General features: G+C 44.7%; 1 pseudogene; it reads right to left on the bottom strand.

The window, feature by feature from the left end:
• The window catches only part of LOC121556149, a 128,715-nt pseudogene extending 109,036 nt beyond the window's left edge, over positions 1 to 19,679 (bottom strand).
• Positions 19,680 to 20,404: the final 725 nt, after the last annotated feature.

Genomic DNA, 20,404 nt, shown 5'->3' with positions numbered 1-20,404 from the left:
ACCACCTGGGGGCGGCCCGTCAGGAAGTCCAGGATCCAGTTGCAGAGGGAGGTGTTTAGTCCCAGGATCCTTAGCTTAGTGATGAGCTTAGAGGGCACTATGGTGTTGAATGCTGAGCTGTAGTCAATGAATAGCATTCTCACGTAGGTGTTCCTCTTGTCCAGGTGGGAAAGGGGCAGTGTGGAGTGTGATAGAGATTGCATCATCTGTGGATCTGTTGGGGCGGTATGCAAATTGGAGTGGGTCTAGGGTTTCTGGGATAATGCTGTTGATGTGAGCCATGACCAGCCTTTCAAAGCACTTCATGGCTACAGACGTCAGTGCTACGGGTCGGTAGTCATTTAGGCAGGTTATCTTAGAGTCCTTGGGCACGGGGACTATGGTGTTCCATCAACTGACCTGTGTTGAAGACATGTACGTCTATCTGTCAGTGTCTGTTAGTCCTCCTCAGTCCCCGCACACACATTAACCACAGTTCAATGTGCTGATGAGGCCCTAGACAGTCATACTAGTACTTTAGAAAGTGTATAACAGTAACCTACCTGTGTTGAAGATGTGTACATCTATCTGTCTCAGCGTCTCGTAGTCCTCTCCAGAGCAGTACCCTCCGAAGGAGAACACCTTGTGTCCCACGGAGACAGCAGCATGGTTCACCCTCCGCGGCCCTCCTTCCAGGTGGTTCGTCCAGCGCAACATCCCACACTAACAGATGGCGCGATGCGGCGTTCCGCTAGCAACTCAACGCTCCAATAGCACCAGCTCCTCACCTATGGGGCGGCAGGTAGCTTAGTGGTTAAGAGCGTTGTACTAGTAACCGAAAGGTCGCTGGTTCTAATCCCCAAGCCGACTAGGTGAAAAATCTGTCGATGTGCCCTTGAGCAAGGCACTTAACCCTAATTGCTCCTGTAAGTCGCTCTGGATAAGAGCGTCTGCTAAATGACCAATTTAGTTATTTTTTATTTTCCTCCGCTCCTGTCGCCCCGTACTAGTCCATTACCCTCTCTTCTGCTGGCAACCCATACACCCTCAAACAGATACTACCTACCCAGACCTGGGGGAAGAAAGAAATTAGAAGAGAGGTCAGAGTAGTAGGAGAGATCAGAGAGACAGAGAGAGGTCAGAGTAGTAGGAGAGATCAGAGAGACAGAGAGAGGTCAGAGTAGTAGGAGAGATCAGAGAGACAGAGAGAGGTCAGAGTAGTAGGAGAGATCAGAGAGACAGAGAGAGGTCAGAGTAGTAGGAGAGATCAGAGAGACAGAGACGGTCAGAGTAGTAGGAGAGATCAGAGAGACAGAGACAGGTCAGAGTAGTAGGAGAGATCAGAGAGACAGAGAGAGGTCAGAGTAGTAGGAGAGATCAGAGAGACAGAGAGAGGTCAGAATAGTAGGAGAGATCAGAGAGACAGGTCAGAGTAGTAGGAGAGATCAGAGAGACAGAGACAGGTCAGAGTAGTAGGAGAGATCAGAGAGACAGAGAGAGGTCAGAGTAGTAGGAGAGATCAGAGAGACAGAGAGAGGTCAGAGTAGTAGGAGAGATCAGAGAGACAGAGACAGGTCAGAGTAGTAGGAGAGATCAGAGAGACAGAGAGAGGTCAGAGTAGTAGGAGAGATCAGAGAGACAGAGCGAGGTCAGAGTAGTAGGAGAGATCAGAGAGACAGAGAGAGAGGTAAGAGTAGTAGGAGAGATCAGAGAGACAGAGAGAGGTCAGAATAGTAGGAGAGATCAGAGAGACAAAGAGAGAGGTAAGAGTAGTAGGAAAGATCAGAGAGACAGAGAGAGGTCAGAATAGTAGGAGAGATCAGAGAGACAGAGAGAGGTCAGAGTAGTAGGAGAGATCAGAGAGACAGAGACAGGTCAGAGTAGTAGGAGAGATCAGAGAGACAGAGAGAGGTCAGAGTAGAAGGAGAGATCAGAGAGACAGGTCAGAATAGTAGGAGATATCAGAGAGAGAAGGGTCAGAGTAGTAGGAGAGATCAGAAAGAGGTCAGAGCAATAGGAGAGATCAGAGAGACAGGTCATAGTAGAAGGAGATATCAGAGAGAGAGGTCAGAGAGACAGAGACAGGTCAGAGTAGTAGGAGAGATCAGAGAGAGGTCAGAGTAGTAGGAGAGATCAGAGAGACAGGTCAGAGTAGTAGAAGAGATCAGAGAGACAGGTCAGAGTAGAAGGAGAGATCAGAGAGAGAGGTCAGAGTAAAAGGAGAGATCAGAGAGAGAGACATGTCAGAGTAGTAGGAGAGATCAGAGAGACAGAGAGAGGTCAGAGTAGTAGGAGAGATCAGAGAGACAGGTCAGAGTAGTAGGAGAGATCAGAGAGACAGAGACAGGTCAGAGTAGTAGGAGAGATCAGAGAGACAGAGAGAGGTCAGAGTAGTAGGAGAGATCAGAGAGACAGAGAGAGGTCAGAGTAGTAGGAGAGATCAGAGAGACAGAGAGAGAGGTCAGAGTAGTAGGAGAGATCAGAGAGACAGAGACAGGTCAGAGTAGTAGGAGAGATCAGAGAGACAGAGAGAGGTCAGAGTAGTAGGAGAGATCAGAGAGAGAGGTCAGAGTAGTAGGAGAGATCAGAGAGACAGAGAGAAGGGTCAGAGTAGTAGGAGAGATCAGAGAGACAGAGAGAGGTCAGAGTAGTAGGAGAGATCAGAGAGACAGAGAGAGAGGTAAGAGTAGTAGGAGAGATCAGAGAGACAGAGAGAGGTCAGAATAGTAGGAGAGATCAGAGAGACAGAGAGAGGTCAGAGTAGTAGGAGAGATCAGAGAGACAGAGACAGGTCAGAGTAGTAGGAGAGATCAGAGAGACAGAGAGAGGTCAGAGTAGTAGGAGAGATCAGAGAGAGAGTTCAGAGTAGTAGGAGAGACAGAGGGACAGAGAGAGAGGTCAGAGTAGTAGGAGAGATCAGAGAGAGAGAGATCAGAGTAGAAGGAGAGATCAGAGAGACAGGTCAGAATAGTAGGAGATATCAGAGAGAGAAGGGTCAGAGTAGTAGGAGAGATCAGAGAGACAGAGAAAGAGGTAAGAGTAGTAGGAGAGATCAGAGAGACAGAGAGAGGTCAGAGTAGTAGGAGAGATCAGAGACACAGAGAGAGGTCAGAGTAGTAGGAGAGATCAGAGAGACAGAGAGAGAGGTAAGAGTAGTAGGAGAGATCAGAGAGACAGAGAGAGGTCAGAATAGTAGGAGAGATCAGAGAGAGGTCAGAGTAGTAGGAGAGATCAGAGAGACAGAGACAGGTCAGAGTAGTAGGAGAGATCAGAGAGACAGAGAGAGGTCAGAGTAGAAGGAGAGATCAGAGACAGGTCAGAATAGTAGGAGATATCAGAGAGAGAAGGGTCAGAGTAGTAGGAGAGATCAGAAAGAGAGGTCAGAGCAATAGGAGAGATCAGAGAGACAGGTCATAGTAGAAGGAGATATCAGAGAGAGAGGTCAGAGAGACAGAGACAGGTCAGAGTAGTAGGAGAGATCAGAGAGAGGTCAGAGTAGTAGGAGAGACAGGTCAGAGTAGTAGAAGAGATCAGAGAGACAGGTCAGAGTAGTAGGAGAGATCAGAGAGACAGAGACAGGTCAGAGTAGTAGGAGAGATCAGAGAGACAGGTCAGAGTAGTAGGAGAGATCAGAGAGACAGAGAGAGGTCAGAGTAGTAGGAGAGATCAGAGAGACAGAGAGAGGTCAGAGTAGTAGGAGAGATCAGAGAGACAGAGAGAGGTCAGAGTAGTAGGAGAGATAAGAGAGACAGAGACAGGTCAGAGTAGTAGGAGAGATCAGAGAGACAGAGAGAGGTCAGAGTAGTAGGAGAGATCAGAGAGAGAGGTCAGAGGGTAGGAGAGATCAGAGAGACAGAGAGAGGTCAGAGTAGTAGGAGAGATCAGAGAGACAGAGAGAGGTCAGAGTAGTAGGAGAGATCAGAGAGACAGAGAGAGGTCAGAGTAGTAGGAGAGATCAGAGAGACAGAGAGAGGTCAGAGTAGTAGGAGAGATCAGAGAGACAGAGACAGGTCAGAGTAGTAGGAGAGATCAGAGAGACAGAGAGAGGTCAGAGTAGTAGGAGAGATCAGAGAGAGAGTTCAGAGTAGTAGGAGAGACAGAGAGACAGAGAGAGAGGTCAGAGTAGTAGGAGAGATCAGAGAGAGAAGTCAGAGTAGAAGGAGAGATCAGAGAGACAGGTCAGAATAGTAGGAGATATCAGAGAGAGAAGGGTCAGAGTAGTAGGAGAGTGCAGAGAGACAGAGAAAGAGGTAAGAGTAGTAGGAGAGATCAGAGAGACAGAGAGAGGTCAGAGTAGTAGGAGAGATCAGAGAGACAGAGAGAGGTCAGAATAGTAGGAGAGATCAGAGAGACAGAGAGAGGTCAGAGTAGTAGGAGAGATCGGAGAGACAGAGAGAGGTCAGAGTAGTAGAAGAGATCAGAGAGACAGAGAGAGAGGTCAGAGTAGTAGGAGAGATCAGAGAGAGAGGTCAGACTAGAAGGAGAGATCAGAGAGACAGGTCAGAATAGTAGGATATATCAGAGAGAGAAGGGTCAGAGTAGTAGGAGAGATCAGAGAGACAGAGAAAGAGGTAAGAGTAGTAGGAGAGATCAGAGAGAGAGGTCAGAGTAGTAGGAGAGATCAGAGAGAGAGGTCAGAATAGTAGGAGAGATCAGAGAGACAGAGAGAGGTCAGAGTAGTAGGAGAGATCAGAGAGACAGAGAGAGAGGTCAGAGTAGTAGGAGAGATCAGAGAGAGAGGTCAGAGTAGAAGGAGAGATCAGAGAGACAGGTCAGAATAGAGATATCAGAGAGAGAAGGGTCAGAGTAGTAGGAGAGATCAGAGAGGTCAGAGCAATAGGAAAGATCAGAGAGACAGGTCAGAGTAGAAGGAGATATCAGAGAGAGAGTCAGAGAGACAGAGACAGGTCAGAGTAGTAGGAGAGATCAGAGAGACAGAGAGAGGTCAGAGTAGTAGGAGAGATCAGAGACAGTCAGAGAGAAGAGTCAGAGAGACAGGTCAGAGTAGAAGGAGAGATCAGAGAGAGAGGTCAGAGTAGAAGGAGAGATCAGAGAGACAGAGACAGGTCAGAGTAGTATGAGAGATCAGAGAGACAGAGAGAGGTCAGAGTAGTAGGAGAGATCAGAGAGACAGAGACAGGTCAGAGTAGTAGGAGAGATCAGAGAGAGAGGTCAGAGAGACAGAGACAGGTCAGAGTAGTAGGAGAGATCAGAGAGACAGAGAGAGGTAAGAGTAGTAGGAGAGATCAGAGAGACAGAGAGAGGTCAGAGTAGTAGAAGAGATCAGAGAGACAGAGAGAGAGGTCAGAGTAGTAGGAGAGATCAGAGAGAGAGGTCAGAGTAGAAGGAGAGATCAGAGAGACAGGTCAGAATAGTAGGATATATCAGAGAGAGAAGGGTCAGAGTAGTAGGAGAGATCAGAGAGACAGAGAAAGAGGTAAGAGTAGTAGGAGAGATAAGAGAGAGGTCAGAGTAGTAGGAGAGATCAGAGAGAGAGGTCAGAGTAGTAGGAGAGATCAGAGAGACAGAGAGAGGTCAGAGTAGTAGGAGAGATCAGAGAGACAGAGAGAGGTCAGAGTAGTAGGAGAGATCAGAGAGACAGAGACAGGTCAGAGTAGTAGGAGAGATCAGAGAGACAGAGAGAGGTCAGAGTAGTAGGAGAGATCAGAGAGAGACGTCAGAGTAGTAGGAGAGACAGAGAGACAAAGAGAGAGGTCAGATTAGTAGGAGAGACATAGAGACAGAGAGAGACGTCAGAGTAGAAGGAGAGATCAGAGAGACAGAGAGAGGTCAGAGTAGTAGGAGAGATCAGAGAGACAGAGAGGTCAGAGTAGTAGGAGAGATCAGAGAGACAGAGAGGTCAGAGTAGTAGGAGAGATCAGAGAGACAGAGAGAGGTCAGAGTAGTAGGAGAGATCAGAGAGACAGAGAGAGAGGTCAGAGTAGTAGGAGAGATCAGAGAGAGAAGGGTCAGAGTAGCAGGAGAGATCAGAGAGACAGAGACAGGTCAGAGTAGTAGTAGAGATCAGAGAGACAGAGAGAGGTCAGAGTAGTAGGAGAGATCAGAGAGACAGGTCAGAATAGTAGGAGATATCAGAGAGAGAAGGGTCATAGTAGTAGGAGAGATCAGAGAGACAGAGACAGGTCAGAGTAGTAGGAGAGATCAGAGAGACAGAGCGAGGTCAGAGTAGTAGGAGAGATCAGAGAGACAGAGAGAGGTCAGAGTAGTAGGAGAGATCAGAGAGACAGAGACAGGTCAGAGTAGTAGGAGAGATCAGAGAGACAGAGACAGGTCAGAGTAGTAGGAGAGATCAGAGAGACAGAGAGAGGTCAGAGTAGTAGGAGAGATCAGAGAGAGTTCAGAGTAGTAGGAGAGATCAGAGAGACAGAGACAGGTCAGAGTAGAAGAAGAGATCAGAGAGACAGAGAGAGAGGTCAGAGTAGTAGGAGAGATCAGAGAGAGAAGGGTCAGAGTAGTAGGAGAGATCAGAGAGAGAGGTCAGAGAGACAGAGACAGGTCAGAGTAGTAGGAGAGATCAGAGAGACAGAGAGAGGTAAGAGTAGTAGGAGAGATCAGAGAGACAGAGAGAGTTCAGAGTAGTAGGAGAGATCAGAGAGACAGAGAGAGGTCAGAGTAGTAGAAGAGATCAGAGAGACAGAGAGAGAGGTCAGAGTAGTAGGAGAGATCAGAGAGAGAGGTCAGAGTAGAAGGAGAGATCAGAGAGACAGGTCAGAATAGTAGGATATATCAGAGAGAGAAGGGTCAGAGTAGTAGGAGAGATCAGAGAGACAGAGAAAGAGGTAAGAGTAGTAGGAGAGATCAGAGAGAGAGGTCAGAGTAGTAGGAGAGATCAGAGAGAGAGGTCAGAGTAGTAGGAGAGATCAGAGAGACAGAGAGAGGTCAGAGTAGTAGGAGAGATCAGAGAGACAGAGAGAGTTCAGAGTAGTAGGAGAGATCAGAGAGACAGAGAGAGGTCAGAGTAGTAGAAGAGATCAGAGAGACAGAGAGAGAGGTCAGAGTAGAAGGAGAGATCAGAGAGACAGGTCAGAATAGTAGGATATATCAGAGAGAGAAGGGTCAGAGTAGTAGGAGAGATCAGAGAGACAGAGAAAGAGGTAAGAGTAGTAGGAGAGATCAGAGAGAGAGGTCAGAGTAGTAGGAGAGATCAGAGAGAGAGGTCAGAGTAGTAGGAGAGATCAGAGAGACAGAGAGAGGTCAGAGTAGTAGGAGAGATCAGAGAGACAGAGAGAGGTCAGAGTAGTAGGAGAGATCAGAGAGACAGAGAGAGGTCAGAGTAGTAGGAGAGATCAGAGAGAGGTCAGAGTAGTAGGAGAGATCAGAGAGACAGAGACAGGTCAGAGTAGTAGGAGAGATCAGAGAGACAGAGAGAGGTCAGAGTAGAAGGAGAGATCAGAGACAGGTCAGAATAGTAGGAGATATCAGAGAGAGAAGGGTCAGAGTAGTAGGAGAGATCAGAGAGAGAGAGACATGTCAGAGTAGTAGGAGAGATCAGAGAGACAGAGACAGGTCAGAGTAGTAGGAGAGATCAGAGAGACAGGTCAGAGTAGTAGGAGAGATCAGAGAGACAGAGACAGGTCAGAGTAGTAGGAGAGATCAGAGAGACAGAGAGAGGTCAGAGTAGCAGGAGAGATCAGAGAGAGAGAGCGAGAGGTCAGAGTAGTAGGAGAGATCAGAGAGAGAGGTCAGAGTAGTAGGAGAGATCAGAGAGAGAGTTCAGAGTAGTAGGAGAGATCAGAGAGACAGGTCAGAGTAGTAGAAGAGATCAGAGAGAGAGAGGTCAGAGTAGTAGGAGAGATCAGAGAGAGAGAGTCAGAGAGACAGAGACAGGTCAGAGTAGTAGGAGAGATCAGAGAGACAGAGAGAGGTCAGAGTAGTAGGAGAGATCAGAGAGACAGGTCAGAGTAGTAGGAGAGATCAGAGAGACAGAGAGAGGTCAGAGTAGTAGAAGAGATCAGAGAGACAGAGAGAGAGGTCAGAGTAGTAGGAGAGATCAGAGAGAGAGGTCAGAGTAGTAGGAGAGATCAGAGAGACAGAGAGAGGTCAGAGTAGTAGGAGAGATCAGAGAGACAGAGACAGGTCAGAGTAGTAGGAGAGATCAGAGAGACAGAGAGAGAGGTCAGAGTAGTAGGAGAGATCAGAGAGAGAAGGGTCAGAGTAGTAGGAGAGATCAGAGACAGGTCAGAGTAGTAGGAGAGATCAGAGAGACAGAGAGAGGTCAGAGTAGCAGGAGAGATCAGAGACAGGTCAGAGTAGTAGGAGAGATCAGAGAGACAGAGACAGGTCAGAGTAGTAGGAGAGATCAGAGAGACAGAGAGAGGTCAGAGTAGTAGGAGAGATCAGAGAGACAGGTCAGAGTAGTAGGAGAGATCAGAGAGACAGAGACAGGTCAGAGTAGTAGGAGAGATCAGAGAGACAGAGAGAGGTCAGAGTAGTAGGAGAGATCAGAGAGAGGGGTCAGAGTAGTAGGAGAGATCAGAGACAGGTCAGAGTAGTAGGAGAGATCAGAGAGACAGAGAGGTCAGAGTAGTAGGAGAGATCAGAGAGACAGAGAGAGTCAGAGTAGTAGGAGAGATCAGAGAGACAGAGAGAGGTCAGAGTAGTAGGAGAGATCAGAGAGACAGAGAGAGGTCAGAGTAGAAGGAGAGATCAGAGAGACAGAGGTCAGAGTAGTAGGAGAGATCAGAGAGACAGGTCAGAGTAGTAGGAGAGATCAGAGAGACAGAGAGGTCAGAGTAGTAGGAGAGATCAGAGAGACAGAGAGAGGTCAGAGTAGTAGGAGAGATCAGAGAGAGAGGGTCAGAGTAGTAGGAGAGATCAGAGAGAGTCAGAGAGACAGAGACAGGTCAGAGTAGTAGGAGAGATCAGAGAGACAGAGAGAGGTCAGAGTAGTAGGAGAGATCAGAGAGACAGAGAGAGTCAGAGTAGTAGGAGAGATCAGAGAGACAGAGAGAGGTCAGAGTAGAAGGAGAGATCAGAGAGACAGAGAGAGGTCAGAGTAGTAGGAGAGATCAGAGACAGGTCAGAGTAGTAGGAGAGATCAGAGACAGGTCAGAGTAGTAGGAGAGATCAGAGAGACAGAGCGAGAGGTCAGAGTAGCAGGAGAGATCAGAGAGACAGAGACAGGTCAGAGTAGTAGGAGAGATCAGAGAGACAGAGAGAGTCAGAGTAGTAGGAGAGATCAGAGAGACAGAGAAGTCAGAGTAGTAGGAGAGATCAGAGAGACAGAGAGAGAGTCAGAGTAGAAGGAGAGATCAGAGAGACAGAGAGAGGTCAGAGTAGTAGGAGAGATCAGAGACAGGTCAGAGTAGTAGGAGAGATCAGAGAGACAGAGAGAGGTCAGAGTAGTAGGAGAGATCAGAGAGACAGAGAGAGGGTCAGAGTAGTAGGAGAGATCAGAGAGACAGAGACAGGTCAGAGTAGTAGGAGAGATCAGAGAGACAGAGAGAGGTCAGAGTAGTAGGAGAGATCAGAGAGACAGAGACAGGTCAGAGTAGTAGGAGAGATCAGAGAGACAGAGACAGGTCAGAGTAGTAGGAGAGATCAGAGAGACAGAGAGAGGTCAGAGTAGCAGGAGAGATCAGAGAGACAGAGAGAGGTCAGAGTAGTAGGAGAGATCAGAGAGACAGAGAGAGGTCAGAGTAGTAGGAGAGATCAGAGAGACAGAGACAGGTCAGAGTAGTAGGAGAGATCAGAGAGACAGAGAGAGGGTCAGAGTAGCAGGAGAGATCAGAGAGACAGAGACAGGTCAGAGTAGTAGGAGAGATCAGAGAGACAGAGAGAGGTCAGAGTAGTAGGAGAGATCAGAGAGACAGAGAGAGGTCAGAGTAGTAGGAGAGATCAGAGAGACAGAGAGAGGTCAGAGTAGTAGGAGAGATCAGAGAGACAGAGAGGGCAGAGAAGAAGGAGAGATCAGAGAGACAGAGAGAGGTCAGAGTAGTAGGAGAGATCAGAGAGACAGAGAAGGTCAGAGTAGTAGGAGAGATCAGAGAGACAGAGAGAGGTCAGAGTAGCTCAGAGTAGAGAGATCAGAGAGACAGAGACAGGTCAGAGTAGTAGGAGAGATCAGAGAGACAGAGAGAGGTCAGAGTAGTAGGAGAGATCAGAGAGACAGAGACAGGTCAGAGTAGTAGGAGAGATCAGAGAGACAGAGACAGGTCAGAGTAGTAGGAGAGATCAGAGAGACAGAGACAGGTCAGAGTAGTAGGAGAGATCAGAGAGACAGAGACAGGTCAGAGTAGCAGGAGAGATCAGAGAGACAGAGAGAGGTCAGAGTAGCAGGAGAGATCAGAGAGACAGAGACAGGTCAGAGTAGCAGGAGAGATCAGAGAGACAGAGACAGGTCAGAGTAGCAGGAGAGATCAGAGAGACAGAGACAGGTCAGAGTAGTAGGAGAGATCAGAGAGACAGAGAGAGGTCAGAGTAGTAGGAGAGATCAGAGAGACAGAGACAGGTCAGAGTAGCAGGAGAGATCAGAGAGACAGGTCAGAGTAGTAGAAGAGATCAGAGACATCAACTTTTTAGGAGAGGTTAGTTATATAGCAGAGGTCAAATATATAGCAGAGGTCAGATATGTAGGTCGTCAGATACACTACATGACCAAAAGTATGTGGACACCTGCTCGTCAAACATCTCATTCCAAAATCATGGGCATTAATATGGAGTTGGTCCCCCCCTTTGCTGCTATAACAGCCTCCACTCTTCTGGGAAGGCTTTCCACTAGATGTTGGAACATTGCTGCAGAGACTTGCTTCCATTCAGCCACAAGAGCATTAGTGAGGTCGGGCACTGATGTAGGGCGATTAGGACTGGCTCATAGTCGGCGTTTCAATTAATCCCAAATTTGTTCGATGGGGTTGAGGTCAGGGCACTGTGTCCAGTCTAGTTCTTCCACACTGATCTCGACAAACCATTTCTGTATGGACCTCGCTTTGTGCATGGGGGCATTGTCATGCTGAAACAGCAAAGGGCCTTCCCCAAACTGTTGCCACAAAGTTGGAAGCACAGAATCATCTAGAATGTCATTGTATGCTGTAGCGTTGATTTCCCTTCACTGGAACTAAGGGGCCAAGCCCGAACCATGAAAAACAGCCCCAGACCATTATTTCTCTTCCACCAAACTTTACAGTTGGCACTATGCATTGGGGCAGGTAGCATTCTCCTGGCATCCGCTAAACCCAGATTAGTCCTTTGGACTGCCAGATGATGAAGCGTGACTCATCACTCCAGAGAACACGTTTCCACTGCTGCAGAGTCCAATGGCGGCGAGCTTTACACCACTCCAGCCGACGCTTGGCGTTGTGCAAGGTGATCTTAGGCTTCTGTTCGGCCATGGAATCCCATTTCATGAAGCTCCCAACAAACAGTTATTGTGCTGACGTTGCTTCCAGAGGCAGTTTGGAACTCGGTAGTGAGTGTTGCAACCGAGGACAGATGATTTTTACTCGCTTCAGCACTCAGCGGTCCTGTTCTGTGAGCTTGTGTCTCCTACCACTTCGCGGCTGAGCCTTTGTTGCTCCTAGACGTTTCCACTTCACAATAACAGCACTTACAGTTGACCGGGGAAGCTCTAGCAGGGCAGAAATTTGACGAACTGACTTGTAGAAAAGGTGGCATCCTATGACGGTGCCACGTTGAAAGTCACTGAGCTCTTCAGTAAGGCCATTCTACTGCCAATGTTTGTCTATGGAGATTGCATGGCGGTGTGCTCGATTTTATACAACTGTCAGCAACGGGTGTGGCTGAAACAGCCAAAACCACTAATTTGAAGGGGTGTCCACATACTTTTGCATATATAGTGTATGTAGGAGAGGTCAGATATATAGGATGGGTCAGATAAGGAAACGGTTAGGCCACAGAGGAGGAGGTAGAATGCAGACAGAGGGGAACACAGCTCTGTTCTGCTGTTGACAGTTCCTCAGGACCCTGCATAATCTCTGTTAGGAGGATATTTTAGGAGGTGGTCGCTGGTTGGGCCTCTGCTAGGAGGTTAGTTTAGGTAGTTTGAGGTATTTTTTTGTATTTATTAGGGATCCACATTAGTTTCTGCCAAGGCAGCAGCTACTCTACCTGGGGTCAAAACATATTAAAGCACTTACATTACATATAAAACAAAATATAAAACAGTACATCATATAACATTATTACACGACTACATATCTACAATACAACATGTATAATACCACCATACAACAATATCACAATGTGTGCGTATGCATGTGTCTATACCCTTGTGTGTGTCTCTTCACAGTCCCCGTTGTACCATAAGGTGTATTTTACCTGTTTTTTAAATCTGATTCTACTACTTGTATCAGTTACTTGATGTAGAATAGAGTTCCATGTAGTCATGGCTCTATGTAGTACTGTGCGCCTCCCATAGTCTGTTCTGGACTTGGGGACTGTGAAGAGACCTCTGGTGGCATGTCTTGTGGGGTATGCATGGGTGTCTGAGCTGTGTGCTAGTCGTTTAAACAGACAGCTCGGTGCATTCAGCTTGTCAACACCTCTTACAAAAACAAGCAGTGATGAAGTCAATCTCTCCTCCACTCTGAGCCAGGAGAGACTGACATGCATGTCATTAATGTTAGCTCTCCGTGTACTTTTAAGGGCCAGACATGCTGCCCTGTTCTGAGCCAACTGCAATTTTCCCAAGTCCCTCTTTGTGGCACCTGACCACACTACTGAACAGTAGTCTAGGTGCAACAAAACTAGGGCCTGTAGGACCTGCCTTGTTGATAGTGCTGTTAAGGCAGAGCAGCGCTTTATTATGGACAGACTTCTCCCCATCTTAGCTACTGTTGTATTAATATGTTTTGACCATGACAGTTTACAATCCAGGGTTACTCCAAGCAGTTTAGTCTCCTCAACTTGCTCAATTTCCACATTATTCATTACAAGATTTAATTGAGGTTTAGGGTTTAGTAAATGATTTGTCCCAAATACAATGCTTTTAGTTTCAGAAATATTTAGGACTAACTTATTCCTTGCCACCCACTCTGAAACCAACTGCAGCTCTTTGTTAAATGTTGCAGTCATTTCAGTTGCTGTGGTAGCTGAGGTGGCCACTAGGGTTGGGTGGTATCTATACATTCATACCGTTTCTGTACCATCCTGGGGTATTTGTCAATATGTTTTGGGTATTTGGTATTACTGGAAGTGCACACATGGGGCGCTATGATAAAAATGATTTTTAAATATATATATCAGTGCATTCGGAAAGTATTCAGACCCCTTGACTTTTCCCACATTTAACGTTACAGCCTTATTCTAAAATTGATTAAATAGTTTTTTCCCCTCATCAATTTACACACAATACCCCATAATGGCAAAGCACAAACTGGTTTTTAGAAATGTTTGCAGCCAGTGACCGTTAGGTTTGGACGATATACCGGGGTATTTCCACATACCAACGGTATGATTTTCAATTTTCAATCCCATTAAAAATGTTTGGACACACCTACTCATTCAAGGGTTTGTCTTTATTTTTACTATTTTCTACATTGTAGAATAATAGTGAAGACATCAAAACTATGAAATAACACATATGGAATCATGTAGTAACCCAAAAAGTGTTAAACAAATCAAAATATATTTGAGATTCTTCAAAGTAGCCACCCTTTGCCTTGATGACAGCTTTGCACACTCTTGGCATTCTCTCAACCAGCTTCACCTGGAATGCTTTTCTAACAGTTTTGAAGGACTTCCCACATATGCTGAGTACTTGTTGGCTGCTTTTCCTTCACTCTGTGGTCCAACTCATCCCAAACCATCTCAAATGGGTTGAGGTCGGGGGATTGTGGAGGCCAGGTCATCTGATGCAGCACTCCATCACTCTCCTTCTTGGTAAAATAGCCCTTACACAGCCTGGAGGTGTGTTGGGTCATTGTCCTGTTGAAAAACAAATGATAGTCCCACTAAGCCCAAACCAGATGAGATGGCGTATCGCTGCAGAATGCTGTGGTAGCCATGCTGGTTAAGTGTGGCTTGAATTCTAAATAAATCACAGACAGTGTCACCAGCAAAGCACCCCCACACCATAATACCTTCTCCATACTTCACGGTTGGAAATACACATGCAGAGATCATCCGTTCACACTCTTGGTGGTTGGAACCAAGCAGGTCTCTTCTTATTGGTGTCCTTTAGTAGTGGTTTCTTTGCAGCAATTCGACCATGAAGGCCTGATTCACACAGTCCCCTCTGAACAGTTGATGTTGAGATGTGTTTGTGACTTGAACTTATCCTCTGCATCAGAGGTAACTCTGGGTCTTCCATTACTGTGGCGGTCCTCATGAGAGCCAGTTTCATCATAGCGCTTGATGGTTTTTATGACTGCACTTGAAGAAACTTTCAAAGTTCTGTATTGACTGAACTTCATGTCTTAAAGTAATGATGGACTGTCGTTTCTCTTTGCTTATTTCTGTATACCCCCCCTACCTTGTCACAACACAACTAATTGCTCAAACGCATTAAGAAGGAAAGAAATTCCACAAATTAACTTTTAACAAGGCACACCTGTTAATTGAAATGCATTCCAGGTGACTACCTCATGAAGCTGGTTGAGAGAATGCCAAGAGTGTGCAAAGCTGTCATCAAGGCAAAGGGTAGCTACTTTGAAGAACCTAAAATCTAAAACATATTTTGATTTGTTTAACACTTTTTTGGTTACTACATGATTCAGTACCGGTACTCCCTGTATATAGCCTCGCTATTGTTATTTTTACTGCTGCTCTTTAATTATTTGTTACTTTTATTTCGTATTAGTTTATATAGAATTTTTGTGTGATTTTCTTGGGTATTCTTTCTTAAAACTGCATTGTTGGTTAAGGGCTTGTAAGTAAGCATTTCACTGTTAGGTCTACACCTGTTGTATTCGCCGCATGTGACAAATAACATTTGATTTGATATGTGTTATTTAATAGTTTTGATATCGTCACTATTATTCTACAATGTAGAAAATAGTAAAAATAAAGAAAAACCCTTGAATGAGTAGGTGTGTCCAAACTTTTGACTGGTACTGTCAGTTGAAGTCAGAAGTTTACATACACCTTAGCCAAATAAATTTAAACTCTGTTTTTCACAATTCCTGACATTTAATCCTAGTATAAATTCCCTGCCTTAGGTCAGTTAGGATCACCACTTTATTTTAAGAATGTGAAATGTCAGAATAATAGTAGCGAGAATGATTTATTTCAGCTTTTATTTCTTTCATCACATTCCCAGTGGGTCAGAAGTTTACATACACTCAATTAGTATTTGGTAGCATTGCCTTTAAATTGTTTAACTTGGGTCAAACGTTTTGGGTAGCCTTCCACAAGCTTCCCACAATAAGTTGGGTGAATTTTGGCCCATTCCTCCTGACAGAGCTGGAGTAACTGAGTCAGGTTTGTAGGCCTCCTTGCTCGCACACGCCTTTTCAGTTCTGCCCACACATTTTCTATAGGATTGAGGTCAGGGCTTTGTGATGGCCACTCCAATACTTTGACTTTGTTGTCCTTAAGCCATTTTGCTACAACTTTGGAAGTATGCTTGGGGTCATTGTCCATTTGGAAGACCCATTTGCGACCAAGCTTTAACTTCCTGACTGATGTCTTGAGATGTTGCTTCAATATATCCACATAATTTTCCTTCCTCATGATGCCATCTATTTTGTGAAGTGCACCAGTCCCTCCTGCAGCAAAGCACCCCCACAGCATGATGCTGCCTCCTCCGTGCTTCACGGTTGGGATGGTGTTCCTCGGCTGGCAAGCTCCCCCTTTTTCCTCCAAACATAACAATTGTCATTATGGCCAAACAGTTCTATTTTTGTTTCATCAGACCAGAGGACATTTCTCCAAAAAGTAGGATCTTTGTCACCATGTGCAGTTGCAAACCGTAGTCTGGCTTTTTTATGGCGGTTTTGGAGCAGTAGCATCTTCCTTACTGAGCGGCCATTCAGGTTATGTCGATATAGGACTCGTTTTACTGTGGATATAGATATTTTTGTACCTTTTTCCTCCAGCATCTTCACAAGGACCTTTGCTGTTGTTCTGCGATTGATTTGCACTTTTCGCCCCAAAGTACGTTCATCTCTAGGAGACAGAACACGTCTCCTTCCTGAGCGGTATGACGGATGCGTGGTCCCATGGTGTTTATACTTGCGTACTATTGTTTGTACAGATGAACGTGGTACCTTCAGGCGTTTGGAAATTGCTCCCAAGGATGAACCAGACTTGTGGAGGTCTACAATTTTTTTTCTGAGGTCTTGGCTGATTTATTTTAATTTTCCCATGATGTCAAGCAAAGAGGCACTGAGTTTGAAGGTAGGCCTTGAAATACATCCACAGGTACACCTCCAATTGACTCAAATGATGTCAATTAGCCTATCAGAAGCTTCTAAAGCCATGACATCATTTTCTGAAATTTTCCAAGCTGTTTAAAAGGCACAGTCAACTTAGTGTATGTACACTTCTGACCCACTGGAATTGTGATACAGTGAATTATAAGTGAAATAATCTGTCTGTAAACAATTGTTAGAAAAAGTACTTGTGTCATGCACAAAGTAGATGTCCTAACCGACTTGCCAAAACTATAGTTTGTTAACAAGAAATGTGTGGAGTGGTTGAAAAACGAGTTTCAATGACTCCAAGCTAAGTGTATGTAAACTTCCGACTTCAACTGTATATATATAAAATGTAACATTTAGATGTAGTCTCTATTTATTAAAACTGCTCAGAAAAGACCAGAATTGCAGTCACCTGTTAACAAGCGTAGATCAACTTTGTCTTGAGGCATCTTTTAGATGATTGGTGGGGATGGCTGAGCTATCATCAAGGCTGAGACATTAGACATGATCCCTCCCCCTCTTTCTGATCCCCCATGGATTTTTTAAATTATACTTGCTAGCTAATGACAGTTGTTCGCTAGCTAGCTAACCAGAGTCTGCATTATATCACATTTGGTAGTACTAAAACAAGATGTCAATAACGCATTTCCTCATAGACTAAATACTGTTTTGGCTAACATACATTACATATTAAAATGCTTTGCTTGCTTACCTCAAGTTGAAAAAACAGTTTATCCTCCAGGTTTGACAGATTGTCCTTTTTTTGTCTTGCATAAACTGTCAGTTGACAGAAGAATGTTCCATGAATTTGAAATGTTCAACATTCCTAAAATGTCTCAAGACATCGCACTATTTTACATGAGTGTCTTTAGACATGTCTTGAAGACACACATAAAATATCTCAAGACATGGCATTGACATGTCTTCAAAATGATTCTTAAAGATGTCTTGAGACCAAAAGTGTCTCAAGACGTCTCAATTGCATGTCTCAAGACATCTCTAGACCAAGGTGATGGGTATGTAAAATGTCTATTAAAATGACAGTGCAGTTATCACAAAACATTATTTTCAGTGTTATAGCCGATAGGCTATAAAGGCCTGGGGGAAGTTGTGTAATCCTTTTAATTGTCTGAAAAGTTATCAATTGTCACTATTGAAATGTTACTGTAACTGCGTTCTATGTCTGTAAAGGGTTGCAGTAGGAATCACTTCACTGCCTGGCCCTAGCGGTCATACATATGTAATTGGACCATTATTCTGCATTGGAAATTGACATGAAATTGTATGGTTTTAACGGAAAAACAAATTTAAAAATGGCAGTTTAAACTTTAAGCAAAATGTTCCATTTATCACATCCCTAGCTTCCACCATTTTAAATTAGTCAACTGGGTGAGGATTCTTATGAATTGGGAGCAATCAGCCAATGAAGTGAAAATGCACTACTTTAAAATGGAGATAGCTTCAATGGCGCTGCCCACGCTGTCAGACGCTATAATGGCACAGATACAAAGATGAGCCCTCTATCTCTTTATGGCCTGATGTTCACACGCATATCTGTCCTCTCATTGGCTAGAATGGTCCCACCTGATCTCGCCGCCTCCCATCTTTGAGGACATGTATTTCCATTGTTTCTTGTCACTATAATAGACAATATTTGGAGAATATGTAATATAGACAAGGCGGCGGCATACACATTGTTGGATTACTTCATGGAGCAAAACAAATATTTATTTTAAAAGCAGCATTTTCTAAATTCAAATAAACCACCTGAAACTGGACACAGACATTTTAGAAGATACATGTTTGGCCAAATTGAGAAGGAAGATAGCATTGCCAAGTTAAGGCTGGTTGAAAATTCTCTGTAATGGATAATCACATCTGTAGCTAAGCCATCTCTAGAGCTAGCTGGTTGTGCATAACTACCAGGTACACTGCCCAAACACCCACCCTGTCCTAAAAACATAGCTCCAGGGCTCCGGCCCAAATGTTACACTTTCCCCTATATAGTGCACTACTTTTGACCAGAGCCCTATGTATTATTTGTGCTATTTAGGACTTATTTAGCCATGTCCTGTCCTCTGGTCCTCTCTCAACCAGTGTGTCTGCTGTTCCAGTGACCTCCGACCTTCAATAGCCCTTATAAATAAACCCTCAGAAGACTTATAATGCACACCCTTCTATTTCCAGATGACACATCATGGAGAAAGGCCCCTACCACAGGACACTACTACCTACTGATGTCATAATCTAATATGGTTCCTAAGGTATCTAGCTAGCATGATTGTAAGAAATATATGATCTAGCCAGCTAGCTAAGATTTGTGTTTCTCTAGCCAGCTAGCTAAAAGTCTGTGTCAAAGCAGCTACCAATGAGGAGCATACTACGAAGCAGCGTCAATGAGTTAGCCACCTAACTTGCCTAAAGATTCTGAAATAACTATTTAATGGGCATGGTCTAATTGACTCAACAACCAAAACACATAAATTAATCTTTCTTAATTAATCAGAAAATCAATAGCTATTTCTGGTTGTTTAGCTATCAAAGTTAGCTGGCTAACTCATTGATCCTGTTGTGTAGTGTACCATTGCTGCTAGCTGACACATATAGCTAGCTAAGTAGTTCGTTACCTGGCTAGAGTCGCAAACCAGCCAACTAGGTTTATTTTACTGATTAAATAATGTCCACACATCTTATGAAGAATCATTTCCACACAGCTTCTTTGACGACTAACGTTAGTACTTATAAATTGTGTCAACTATACTAGTTAACTTATAACTTCTAGCTAGTTAGTTACCTAAGTTAGCTGGCTGACTACATGTAGGTAAGTTATCGCTTAGCAAGCACCTCATATCAATAGAAGCCAGACAGCTTAGCAAAGTTGTTACGTTGCGCTACTCCGCCTAGCTTAGCAAACCAGCAAGTTAGCCAACTTAACTAGATAACGTTAACCTTAGTTGGGATCTAGCTAACGTTAGACAACATTGAACGTGACCAACACCAAAAACCAGTTATGTAGGTAACGTATACATTTCTAACTTTGGCCAAATGTAAAGTAGCTTCTTTGGTGGCTCGCTAACTAGTTAGCAATACCGTTAGGCTAGCTAAATAGCCAGCAATCCAAACTGTGGTATGCAAGCTAGCTAACGTTAGCTATCAAACTTGGCAGCTAACAACCCACACGAGGTCTATTAAAAGATTGCAATCACCAACTTGCACAGGTCAGCAAGATATTCGTGTATTAATAAAAAGGTGTCACTCTGGGTTCACACAAACATTTATTTGTTAGCTAGTTTGCTAACCGACGTTACCTTGGAAGCTAGACTGTGGATCCACTCCCTTCTCTTTCCTGGTGACGTAGTGTTGACGGTGGAGAGCATCAAAACCGTGATGTATCATTGGTCAATTCTAATCATGGAACTTGACTTCTAAATTCTAGGAATAATAATATGCCATTTAACAGACGCTTTTATCCAAAGCGATTTACAGTCATGCGTGCATACATTTTTGTGTATGGGTGGTCCCGGGGATCGAACCCACTACCCTGGCGTTACAAGCGCCGTGCTCTACCAGCTGAGCTACAGATTTTACATACAGTATATGGGATGCAACAATGAACACAACGTAGCTTGCGTTTAATAAAGCGAGTTACCGGTCTCGGACAGTCCTCAAATCATATTTTATTTGTCACATGCTTCATAGACAACAGGTGTAGACTGACAGCGAAATGCTTACTTATGGGTCCTTTTCCAACAATGCAGAGTAAACATAAGACACATAATACAATAAAAAATTGAAATAGTGGCACAGTGAATAACGAATAAAAATAACATGGCTATACACAGAGAGTACCTGTACCAAGTCGATGTGCAGGGGTACGAGGTAATTGAGGTAGCTATGTACTGTAATGACCCAGCTGGGTCATAAAGTAAAAGAGAGACGGGCACCAGGTGTGCAGGGCAGAACACAGGTTTATTCCTGAATGGGCTATTGTTCAGGCCACAGCCCACGCCGCTAAACCTCGAACGTACACAAATATAACATGTCAAATCAAGGGTCCCGAACAGAAGAGAGAGAGATGAGACCGT

This window comes from Coregonus clupeaformis, unplaced genomic scaffold (assembly GCF_020615455.1).
Source record: "Coregonus clupeaformis isolate EN_2021a unplaced genomic scaffold, ASM2061545v1 scaf0122, whole genome shotgun sequence".
NCBI classification, from domain to species: Eukaryota; Metazoa; Chordata; class Actinopteri; order Salmoniformes; family Salmonidae; genus Coregonus; species Coregonus clupeaformis.
The sequence above is the reverse complement of the archived record's forward strand: the minus strand, read 5'-3'. Positions and strand labels throughout refer to the sequence as shown.